This window comes from Protobothrops mucrosquamatus, unplaced genomic scaffold, assembly GCF_001527695.2.
Source record: "Protobothrops mucrosquamatus isolate PMUCROS unplaced genomic scaffold, P.Mucros_1.0 scaffold2443, whole genome shotgun sequence".
Taxonomy (NCBI): Eukaryota; Metazoa; Chordata; class Lepidosauria; order Squamata; family Viperidae; genus Protobothrops; species Protobothrops mucrosquamatus.
Genome location: NW_015388515.1, coordinates 209,789 through 218,365, shown reverse-complemented (window position 1 = coordinate 218,365; position 8,577 = coordinate 209,789).

Genomic DNA, 8,577 nt, shown 5'->3' with positions numbered 1-8,577 from the left:
GAAGGACAAATAGGAAACTGCAAGCGAACAAGTGACTAAGAAGTTGGTGTAATCAGGAAAGATTTAGATTCTTACACCATGGTGTATCTTGCTGAAAGATAAAACAAGCCGAAGTAGAATGGAATAGACTGAAAAAGGAAATTCTGGAAGCCCAGGCCCAAATAATCTTCATGAGGAAATAAAATGGGGAAAGCTTTAAGAAGCCTTTACTAGCAAATTCAGTGAAAAGCTTTGGAGTAAAAAAGGAGATGTAAACCAAAGCAAGGCCTTGTAAATAAGGAAGAATGCAAATTGGAATTGGGAAAGATAGCTCATGAATGAGGTAAGGTTGATGAGGAAAGCAAGGTACAATAAGAAAGGTACAATTCAAGAAAAGAAAGAAAAGTCATGGAGGCTGTTGCTCTGATGTACACAGCAGCTGGGAGCATAATACAAAAGAAGAGAGAAAGCAATATTGCTTATTATCTTTTGGGAGCATCTCTTTCCTCAGAAGAGGAGTGTGTGTATTCCTTAATATGATTGAGGAATGATCTAGGAATAATAAAAGTAAGAACCCATCTTGCTACTCTAAATGAATCCATGTCTCCAGAGCACGATGAATCCCAAAGTGTTGAATTGCTGTGATCTTTGAACATTTCTGGAGAATTCTTGGACGTGGAGAAGAGTTCGGAGGAGAGCTACCAGAATGATAAAAGGTCTGGAAATCACGTCCTATGGATGCTAAGCATAAGTACCGTTGCTAAGCAGTTGGATGCCAATTTGTTGGTGATTTTGAAATAAGCCTAGATGACTATTTCTTAGGAATGTTTTAATGGATTTGTGTAGTTGATAATGGAGTTGAACTAGATGGTTTCTAAGATGCCTTCCTGATCCTATGTACCAGTGGTGGCGAACCTATGGCACGGGTGCCAGAGGTGGCACTCGGAGCCCTCTCTGTGGGCACATGTGCCGTTGCCCCAGCCTCGCCTCCCCCTGCGACCCCCTCCTCTCCAGCAGCCCCCCTGAAGGAGAGTCGCTCCTGAGCGGGGCCCACACGGAGCAGCGCAGCCAAGGACATGGCAGCCAGGCAGCGTAGACAAGAATCTGGCCTTACGCCCCATCATGCACAGTTGATGCTGCAGGGCACGGGCAAAGGGCGTGACTGCCATAGCGCTGCTGGGCTGCCTGGGCGATCTGTGGCGGGCCCTGGAGGTGGTGAGTGGCCCTGCGGGCAGGCGGGGTGGGGGATGGGGGGCAGGGAGTGGAGCGGGGGCAGGGCCAGTTTTTGGGCACTCGGTCTCTAAAAGGTTCGCCATCACTGCTATATACCTACTATGATGTAAGCTACTGATTTCAGTGGACCCTGCTCCTGTGTTCATATGCAAATTGTTGTTGTTGTCTTAAAACTTTTATTTCCAGCATCTGTAAAAATTACCTTTCCTACGTTCCACAATAATATGCAGGCATAATTGGTGGGAGGGAAAAAGAAGTTAAGAATATTCCAGTTGGTCATCTAATTCAGAACTACAGAATGGTCCAAGTGACCACAGCCAGCATCTAATATTACTTAATTTTATTTTTGTTCTGATGCTAGAGGATAGTGTAGCTAAAGCCTACATATATTTTAATGATGAGTCAGTCCAATTATAGGCCATAGTGCTGAATGCTTGTTCAGCATTCCCTCTTTAAAAAGAGACACTGAGAAAATTCATCCCACAACTTTTATTTAAAGAGGGGGTTTTTTTTCCTGCTGCCGGAGAAAGTTACTCATGAAGTTTTCCCCCTAAGTAAAGCTATGTTCCCATAGAAATATTGTTTTCTCTCCTTTCCTGACAAACAATGCCACCTTTTCTTCTCTCCGAGTACATATAAAGACTTTGTGATTATCAGGCCTTCTGTTTGGAAAAACCTACTCCAGAGTAAAGAAAAAGAAAGCCTACTGGAGCCAATGAATAGGGTAGGCTGAGATCAGTGGGACTTGATTAATGTTTAACGAAGTGGTGTGATTCTCCTTTGTAGAGGATGGGTGCAGCCTGTCCTTTCTGTCCAAAGGCATTGTGCTTTGACCAGGCCAGGAGGATAGGCTTTTTAACAAGCATCTACCCGAATCTGATCTATTTTTATTCTCTGTTTGCAAGCAGGGCCTGTGGCTTTAAGCAATGCATTCTGGGATTTCATTTTATGAAGTGGACAGTCCTCTCTGCTAGGTCCTTTGTTCTCAGAGGCATTTGGAAGAAGACCTTTGGGGAAGAGGCAGCTCAGCCGGAGAAGAAAGGACTCATACCCGGTGTTATGTATGGAGTCCTGCATACATGAGAACAATTCCAAAGCATCCTTTTTTCTGTGGGTCCTTTCCAAACCTACCGTTATTTTAGTTGGCAGGCTAGCATAGCTCTCTTGAGCTGCCCACTGCCTTCCAAGTCCTACAAACTTCAGAAGCCAGCCAGCCAGCCTTCAGCATTGAGGTGCTTCCCACTCTCCCCCCATTCTGACCCCATCCACTTGCCCAAGCAGCTGCCTGCCCTTTGCTCTGCTGAGGTCAGAGTGCTGACTTAGGGCAACGACTGGCACATCTGCTGCTTTCTGCATAGACCAAAAGGGATTTATTTTTTTTTTAAGTAGGGGAAACACAAATCAACCAATGGTGCTCTAATACTAGTTTTGGTTATAGTTCCGCAGAAAGAACAGGGGAAGTGTTAGCTGCAATAAGTCTACAACTTCCTCTGTTTTACCCCAATCTTTTGGGAACCAGGTAGTTAGTGGCATGTTCTGAGGTTTCGCTGTCCTGACTCCAGGTTTGAAGCAGCTATTGACATAAGATGCAGGCTGTTAACTCACAAGTTGATAAGTTCACTATTGTACAATGATGACATCACAATGCATGAAAATAATTTTGTGTTCTAGGGTAGTGAATGGCAATAGGAACAAAGTGCTCATTAAACACTTATGTTCAGCAAGGATCAGTGTATGGGAAATTTGTAGTGAGATTTGGGAGAACCCTGTATTTTACTATTTTCCGATTGTTTCCCAACTTTTGCTAATAGGAAAACAATGGTAGAATGGCTTCAGCATGGTTTATATCCCAAGGAAGGAAGGAAGGAAGGAAGGAAGGAAGGAAGGAAGGAAGGAAGGAAGGAAGGAAGGAAGGGAGGATATTGCAATAATTACTAGACTGCAGAGCAAATGCCTTCCTTATACTAATCACAATTTTATAATACTGCACCCAATATCTCTGTTAAGACATAGGAGCTGGTATGTGATGGAATGAGAGAAGAGAACCACATTTTTACCTTTAACAGTGTTGTGTTGTGAGAGTGTATCTGTGATTTTAGAATTTGCTCTTGGAATGGTGATGATGGAAACATAAATTGCACAAGGAAAATTGAATTTTCTATTCAAGTTGTATGGATTCTAACTTATTTTGATAGACTTCCACTGAAAAGCAAAGGTAACCTGACGTATTACCAACAAATTTAAATATACTTAAAGTTGGGATTATTTTAAAATTACAAAGCAGCCTCAGGAAAGAACAAGATTACTGAAAAAATAATAATGGCTTGGGAAAGGTACTTTTTATCCCATTTCCCAGATGTTTATTATTCAAAACCCTATTCATTATCTTCCTCCTCCACACCCACATACACACATACAGTCAAGCATGCACACTTGTAAATGCACACTTGTCAATACATATATTTCAGGTATGTGTTTGTTGTCAAAACAAGTTAAGAAGTCTTGCTTCTCCACTCAAAACCGCAGCTTCCTGAGGCAGCTGGCTTTAATTTAAAAAAATAATAATCACTGGACAACATACTTCAGAAACACAGAGAAGATTCTGTTCCCAGCAGGAGGCTTGCATTGGCTCAGTCGCCTTGCTGAATGGCTCCACTCCGCCCCCTCTCCTGCTTCCCCAATTGGGGAATCCATTTTTTAAATAGAACTACTGAAGGACTACCAATTAAACCTCATTCCTATTGGATTATCCATTGGGCCCCGCATTCCATCACATTCCATCACATGCACTGCATCCTCATCTCCATCCCAACAGAAAAAGGGTCCATAATATGTGAAAGGTCTTAAAGAGCTCTTCTGTGTAAGCCTCTCTGGCCTTTGCCTTCCCTTCCCATCTCCCCCTCCTTCCAAAGTCAGTTCCCCCACTCCCACCCCCACTAGCTGTTTACTCTGAGCCATCCAAATCAAACAAATTCCACCCTGCTTAAGATGTTCCCCTCCCACAGTCCCTCAGCAAACACCAGGGCGTGGTTATTCCTCTTGTGTTCCCCGCTTAGTAGAGAGACCTACAGCAACTCTAACCAGCTTGGTTTGGCTTTTCAGGACAAACCATTGGGAAGGACCAGGTCTTCCTGGTTGGCTTCACCAAGTTTCAGAAGTGACACATGGGGGGGGGGGGGAAATTAGAGCACCGTCAGGCTGTTAATTCCAGCTCTCTCTCCAGGCCAAGCCTGAAGCCTGCGTTTAACAACTGGACTGAATGCAAGTGCTGCAATGGTGCTTTTACATATAATAAGTATTGCTGGATTCAAACAACACTTTAAAACTTAGCAATTATTCAGGGTTTGTTAGAACCTCAACACTACAACTCTCACAATCCCTTGTCATTGCTCCAACTGCACTTCATGGAAGTTGCAGCCCAAAACATATCATGCAACGTATCATATTAAACCACATCATGCAATGAGATGCAGCCTCCTATAATATATATTATAGGATATATATATTATATCCTATATATGTTATAGAATATATTGCGCTCTCCTGGTTTTTTGCTATCAGCTCCCACAAAACTTCCTTATTTGCATGGTTTGATTACATCCTAGTTGGAGAATGGAAGAACAATCATTTCTTCTTCCTTGGTAACTCACAGAAAAAAGGAAAATAGCTGAAGAACGTTCATACTGTGACTTTTGTGTGCATTCGTGTTCATTTAAAACTCCCTTGTATGTTGAGGATTAAAAATAAGCTTGCCATGAGATCCCAGACACAAATATTATCAATCTTGATTCCATCAGATCTAGAATACAAATGCTAGTAATCCTCACATCTGTACACATGTCTATAAATAGATGTTGCCATATACCATTACCTTTTGAACCTGGCCTCCAAAATATCTTCTCCACATTACTCATTCTGCTAATTCTACTAAGCAGCACCGGTTAATCCACAGCAGTAACATTGGTTTGGGGATGTCTTGAGATTGTGCCCCCAATTAATGAGTAGAACAATAAAGAATCTACCAATCATGAGAGAGCTACATATATTTAAGGCACATTAACCAAGAAGTACTTTCCCCCCCACTGTACAATAATCACCCAAACCCTCTTCTGTTAGGAGGTTATTGTTTAATTCCTAAGTGTCCCATAAGCCTAACTTCAGAAAGCCAAAGCATTCAACACTCTTTCCCAACATGACTGCCCTCCAGAGGTGGGGTCTTCAACTCCTCTAATTCCCCAGCCAGCAGGGCTGTGATTGAGAATTGAGGGAGGCCCAGAGTGAGAGGGAAGGTTGTCTTACACAGGAATCTCCAAAAACAGCACCCCTGCTGCTGGTTTCTCATTTGCTGGTAAATTAAACGATGGGATGGCAATAGACAACATGCTCAAGGACAGAAATGCGGTATAAGTAAACAAATGCACAGTGGAAAGAGGAGTGTGCACATGTAACATGTAGCAGAAATACTTAAATAATCCTTGAAAATTATTGGAATTCAGTGGCAATTGATGAAAGGGCAAGGGACAAATGTTTTCAGTACTTGCACATAACTCTGACACACATGCTCCCGCCTTTTGTTTTGTTTTGTTTTGCCTGCAGTATTCATGTGGTGTTGTCTTTGTCATAGCCCAACCTCTCAGTAAAACTGGGTAATGTCATCATGAACTGCCCCTCTGTGAGACTAGCCGCATTTTCATCTTAAGCCAGGGCATCCAAGGGTAGTTTCAAGGTATGTGAAATCTGTTAGGATAGGTCCCTCATTATTTGCAGGGGACTGAAGGGACTGCAGGGGTTTGAAACAGAGGCAGCAGAAGAAGCATGGCGACCGGCAATATGCTGGCATATAATTTTCTGCTGACCCAAGGATACTTCAACTCTGTAGGAAGAAGGACCGAAAGGAGTTGAAAAGAGAAGCCCATGGGCCTTCTCAAGGGGTGCTCTTCTGGAAAAGAAGGGGCCATAATCCAGTGGCAAAGCATTTGTTTTCACGTCGAAAACTCTGCAGCATTTCAAGGTAAGAAAGCAAACAGGTACCAAGTGATGCTAAATACTAACCTTCAGTCCCTGCAGAGCTGGTGCCAGCTGCAGGAATGGCCCCTGTGGGCAAATAGCCTGATCAGCTCTCAGGTGATTTCCTGTCCTTCAACAAATAGGAAGATGTTCCAGCCTCTCTCCCCTCTAGAAAGGAATGGGCAAGACAGAGAATAGCCAAATGTATTCTTTTGCTGTATTGTATGTTGGATTCATGTAATGCAATAAACCCCCCACCCCCAAAAAAGTTTAGCTCTTTTGTCTCTTAGTGGTCTGCGCAAACCTCGTCAATCAGGGCTTATTCTGAAACTCAGTCTTGGCTTTGCATGTCCCATAAACAGAACCGTAGACTCTTGGCACAGCATTTCATTCACCTTGGCATGAAGGCTGCGGTACTATTTCATATGTCCCAGAACAGATACATAATTTATTCTTATTACTGTCCTGACTCCTGCTCTTACTACCTGCCCTGTTGATAGACTGGATAATGTGCTCAGCATAAGATTTCCGGGAGACTGCCTGTCCCAAGTGATTGCTTCCAGATAAGTTAGATTCAATTCCCATCACCCACTGTTGGCTAGGAATGATGTGTGCTGGTACCCAACACATTTCAGAGCCTTTGTTGAATCTTCAAGCCCTGTCCTGCTAAAATAATGCCTTTTTCCTAGTCTGCAGAAAAGTGTAATTAAAGGAGTCGCCAGAAACAATTCATCCTCTCACACCTCCACTGATGTCATATATATGTATCTTGGATATGCAGTGGCATTTATAGGCAAGCAGGCAATAGTCTTGAATTTCAGTGATATCTCAAAGAGGCCACTGTTGGAGGATTTTTAGTAACCCAAGTTTTCGGGTCACCTAGAACATTTTTTTCCTTTGTGGGTTCTAACCTCAGTATCCATTAAGGACACAAAAACAATAGTCCAGATTGAAAAGAATATTTGTGGATCTTAAAGAGGACAAACCTTTATGCCTGAAGATATATGATACAGAGAAATCCAAAGTTTATTTTTAGGACCAGGAACATATAACCTTCAAAATATTTAATTGCAGCCACTCATTCAGCTCTGTTTCAAATTTTAAGAGTTATTTGAACTTTTGACTTCCAAATCCTGCATTACAACTGCTACTACACATAGTAGGTTAATCTTATTGAGGGAGAGAAAGCAAGATTAAGTTTATATCCTGTGCTTAGCTGTGGTTTGCTCAGCCATGGTTTGTTGAATAAACCATAATTTATGTTAAATAATCAATTACAACAACCCATAAAGATAAGATTCAATCAATGAGATAAGTGAAAACAAATCAATCATATTGTGGCTTAAAGCAAAACTGTGAACTAGATTATGAGTGAATTTCGTTCTTTCTCTACCGGCAACTGGATTCCATTTGTTTTACCTGCGGAATTCTAGAGATAAAATTAGCAGAGCAATTGTGAACTTGGAAACTCAAAGAAATGGAGAAGGCAGGAAATATTTGAGAAAGCAATAACAATCAAGAGTTAAGCTTAGACCTTTTTCTCAAAATGCTTCATTTGGGAGATATTTTTTGGAGGACGAGGACAAGGTGGGGGGAAGATCTGCTATCTGTAAAGATCTATGCATAAAATGTAGTTTGATCCTGGCTGATTAATCTCAAAAGAGTAACTCTGGTAGGCATTTGCTCAGAAAAAATCGAGTATTTCCAGAATTCTGGATGCTAATGACTGCCTTGAAATAAGAAAACTATATTTATGTTCTATGTTATTATATAATTCTTATTTTTTCAACATTTGTCTCATATCTGATTTGTTTTTATATCAGTTTATTATAGAAATAAGACCAGATAGTAAAATATCTAATAGTGGAACTATTTCAGACATACATATGTACGTATATAAAACAGAAATCAGTGAATAAATAGGATTTAAAAATAAGAACATATAAAATAAAATAAATATAAAAATTGTTGAATAAGTAGGTATTCAAACATCATTAATGATGCAACATATTGTATAGAAGGCAGCACAAAACTGAAGGACTTGAGAGGATATTTTTGAGTCCTTGTCCATAAGAAATAACAATAAATAGAAATCACTCTTCCTGCTTGGAAATTTTAAGACTGGATAAATGAAGGTCTGTCTAGAAGAGTCCTTATACACAGAACAGAGTAGCGCATATATAGAGCAGCAGAGTTCCTATTGAGCTATCGCCACATGAATATATTTGAAGAGAGACGGGAGTACTCTTAAAAATATCCCAAAAGAACTGCTAAGGGCAATGAATCCAGTCTCACTAAAATGAAGGCTTTATGAAATTTCAGAATTACATGGATGATAAATAAGAGGCTGGAGCAAAC